Source organism: Cryptomeria japonica, chromosome 11 (assembly GCF_030272615.1).
Source record: "Cryptomeria japonica chromosome 11, Sugi_1.0, whole genome shotgun sequence".
NCBI lineage: Eukaryota > Viridiplantae > Streptophyta > Pinopsida > Cupressales > Cupressaceae > Cryptomeria > Cryptomeria japonica.
In genome coordinates this window covers 73,067,145-73,071,616 of record NC_081415.1, presented here as the reverse complement: position 1 = coordinate 73,071,616, position 4,472 = coordinate 73,067,145, and positions in this window count along the sequence as shown.

Here is a 4,472-nt window from a genome sequence, read left to right as displayed (position 1 = left end):
TCTGACTAGACCTGCCACCTGAGTGCCACCTAGCTTTTGCCATTTTGCAGACAGTAACCGACATGCAACTTTACCTCACGAAATCACACGCACCGTTGATCATCTTGGACTTGCATGATCTTTAACTCTTGCATTTTTTCCCTAGGCTTTTTTCCATTTCATAGCCCTTATCCTTCATGCATCTTTCCTTTGCAAAGTCACGCCGACCATTGATCCTCTTAAAACCTACTCACTGGTTAAGTCGGTCTTTCTCTGCAAAATTTTGCCCATCTTCCTTAGGAAGCGTGCCTGCGTGGGGTCCACCTATTACCATCTACCACCTCCTGGTAACCTTGGGAAGCACACCCACGTGTGTGGGTCTACCTTGGGTGCTCAATGAGCAACATTTGTCAAAAGCCTTGATGGCTTTGACATTAAGCATTGGTGGAGATTTAGCTATAAACATTAAAAAAGTCCCTTCCACAGAGAATGTGGGATAATGCATTAAGCATGATACTGCAAGTTTGAAGGTTTTCTAGGGTCTTTCATGGCATTTGTTGGTCTAAAACTAGAATGCCTTCTTCCATTTTTTCACATAGGGAGGATGCTAGAGTTCATGGCTCACGTGAGGGAGAGAGGACTATTGTAAATTTAATTGAAAGTCTCTAGAGATTTTAAAACACCACTCCACGTAGAGGGAGGAGATACCATAGAGGCCAACGCAAGTTATGCACCTGCTAATTGCAATTTTCATTTGTTTTAAAATACTTTATGCCCCTTTCAAAACCCACATAGGAGGAGGCTACATTCTGGCAATTTCATTTGTATGAAAGTTTCATGCTCTTCCTCACCAGCCATGCATGATGCCTACCAATGTGCATTTGCCATTCATTTGACCAAAATCCTTCACGTGGGAGAGGAAGATGCTACATTGTCCAATGTGGGATGAACTTGGCTCATGCTTGCATTCTCTCAAAACTCCAATGCTGCTCCTTCACCATCCTTCATGTGCTACTATGCTGCATTTGCTTGAAATGTTTTCTGCATTTCATGTAGAGGAAGAGAATTAGCCTTTCCATTTGCCATTGCCCATAGTCAATAAAGTGTTGTTTGTGATTGTTATAGAATGCAGACAACCTCCAGGTGGACTTGGCTCCTTCATAAAGAAAGTTTTTAGTAGGTAGTTTCATCCACTCTATTTCCAATTTGGCAATTTCAATGTCCAGAGCTTCTATCTGCGTGACACATGCCTGTACATCTGATTGCAAGAGCTCAGAATAACTTGCACATATGATTGGGGGAAAAACAAGATTTAAGATGCACAATTCCTCTGTACTTTTGAATGACCATACGAGTAGGACTTCCCTGGGAACATGGTTTCCTTCTTCAATATCATGCTGCTGCAATGCTTCTGATAAAATTCTCATCAGTGGGGATTTAGCATCAAAACTACCATATAAATTTTATTATAAACCTCGCCATTCTCCACATTTTTCTGAATCGAGTCATCCTAGATGGAAGAGATTATAGGTGCATTTCTATCAACTTTAGCAAGTTGCACCAAGCAATTTGATTTCAAATGCATCTGGTAGTTGTCAAATGTAGAATATGCTTGCCTATATTCATGTCCATAATTGAAGAATTTGGAAACACCACACCATCACCCGTATTTGAGCAGTCAATGTTTGCAAAACCTACCTTTTACATTGTATAACTTTTCTAGTTGATTTAAATGGCATTTCAAACCTAATGCTTCATCACTTTTTTACTTGATAACATTGGTAAATTTGATATCTCTCTGAAATGTTTCAGGTTTAAAACTAGAATGCAAGTTACACAGTCATCAATCCATAAACAACAAACAAATCGAAATCATCTCTCAGCATCCCATTGGCAAATTGCAGTCGAGCCAGGTCAAGCCCCAAAGTGGGTCCGACTAAATTATTTTTTGTTTTCATACAAATGACCTCTGAAATGCTTCATGGACCTCAAACATGCCTCTAGAAATGATTTGCATCATTTTTGGATCATCAGACTATATTTTACAACTTTCACGCACTTAGGCCACATTTTCGCATTTAATCGCGAAGATGTATTTTTCAAAGTCGTCAAAACACCTTTCTGGACCTCGCCATCTGACAGGAGTGTACTCTGATATGCAAGCATAAAATATACCAAACAGTTTCTCAAGATGAGTCTCGAGCAAAGAGATATTAATCGGCGAATATGATAAACTGGCTTTGTCGACACTACAGACCTGACGAAGTCAATGTTCTGGCAACACATGATGCCTTTCTCAAAAATATCAAACGACCTCCGTAGGCCCTCAAATTTGAAACACAAGTACCTTAAAGTACATAATAAATCTATGAATTCTCAGTTTGACCAAAATCCTGACTAGGTGCAAATGGTGCACTCATGAAAATGGCTACATTAACTGATATAACATTGAAAGTGCAGAAGACTGAAAATGATAGTTCAATGAACTCTTTTGCAAACTGACTAAACGGATTGGTAGGAGCCTAAAATTGGAAACATAGCTCATCATTTATACCAACATTATCCTGGAACAAACATTGTGTCATAACACTCACTGAGGCAACTTTTACACTTATGCGAAATAGGGCTTCGACTAGCTATTGAAACAGGGGACTTGTCAAAACATGCAAACTGCAAATGGATTGATCTCCAAAAGCTAAGCAAATGGATTCGTTAAGACTTGAAACTTTGTAGGCTAGCTCACATTTATGCATAAAATTGAATCCATTGTGAAATTCTTCATAATAATCAATAGGGAAAAAGATATAATCACCCAAAGTAGGCTACTCAATCAAATCTACATTTGTGCCTAAAATGCACTTTCAGCTCACCACTTGAAATGGGTACCTGATAAACTTATCCAAATTGAATTCTGAAAGTTGCACATCATTGAATAGGCCAAATGAAAGGTGTGGGACATGATTCAAAACTTTACCTCTTCATGATTAACTGAGCTCCATTTCACCCCCTCTCTAACTAGGCCATTCAAACTGACTCATTTAGGTACTTTTCTGACATGCAGAGCAAAATTTGGAAATGGGCATCTAAACTTGACTCAATTTAATGAGTCCCAATAGTGGCTCTGACTTGGGATGGTTGATTGTAAGATCAACACAAGAACATAGAATCAATGGTTAAGCAGACCACCCAAAAACGGATCATTCTTCTTCTCTTCTAAAAAATAGGGCTTCCTTATTCTACCCAAACTGCAGGGCACTTTATTGAAAACCACACAACTAGAGAAAAGCAACTATACAATAGATACAAACATGCTTAAAACTGAATATAAGCTGCTCAATCAATCTTAGCATTTACCTTTGTCAAAAATTTGATTCTCATCACTTGATACTATGATCCAAACAAAGGAGCCTTTCAATAACAACTAAGCATAATCCTTATAATCAACGTCTTTTGTCTCATCACTACAACAACTATTGTGCTTACCTTTGGTTTGATTTTGAACCTTGCAATCGCACACTACTTCAACACAAGTAAAAACATGAGACAATTCACCATAAAGGCCTTCCCACAAGCTGCAATACACTTCACTATCTCAATCAATTCTACCATTTGCAAAGGCATCATCATGTTGAACTTCAAAAATAAAGAATTCAATCTCAACACTATAATTCCCATCAGCACAAACCTTATTATCATTTAAATCAATAGAATGAGGGACACTACTAAACAACTAATGTAAACAAGGAACATAAATGTTACAATTCGGATGTGATACTTCACTATGCTGATCACAGTCCATACTCTCCTTGTTTATCAAACTCAAAACTTCTGCATTCTCAATATCCCATTCATGGAAAAGAATGCATACCTCTAGCTGAAGCAAATGTTCAAAGAAGTCTTCCTCTTTTAGGCTTACATCTACCTAAAACACTTCCATTTGTGGTCTAAAATAATCATCACACAACCCATGCCTCTTACCTTCATCATGAAGAAATTTTTTACAACCCATGCTACTGCTGTTTGGAATTACATCAGCATTACAAACTTGTTCAACACAAGGGAAAACTTCAGCATTTTCATCAACGAAATCAGCACCATGAACATTAGTATCAAAAGCAAAGAACTCCATATCCAGTTCAAGCATACTATCATCATTTTCATTCTCTTCATGGTACCTCAAATTCTGAAAGCATTCAAACACGGGTTTACTTAAATCTGAAAATAAAACATTATCAGCACTACACATACATTCTTATCTTCAGAAACACTTTCATTTTCAGATTCATAACTGAGGTACATAACTTGGTCTCCTATTATATCATCTTCACAAGATGAATAATAAGAATTCTCATAACCATCATCAGCTGCATGACTGGCATTCATTTGTTGATCAAAAGAAAGTGAAAAACTTGTGCCAAGATCGTTCTCATTCTGAAATTGATCTTCATTGTTCATTTGCATACCTTCAAGGTGTTGGGAATAGAACTCAATGT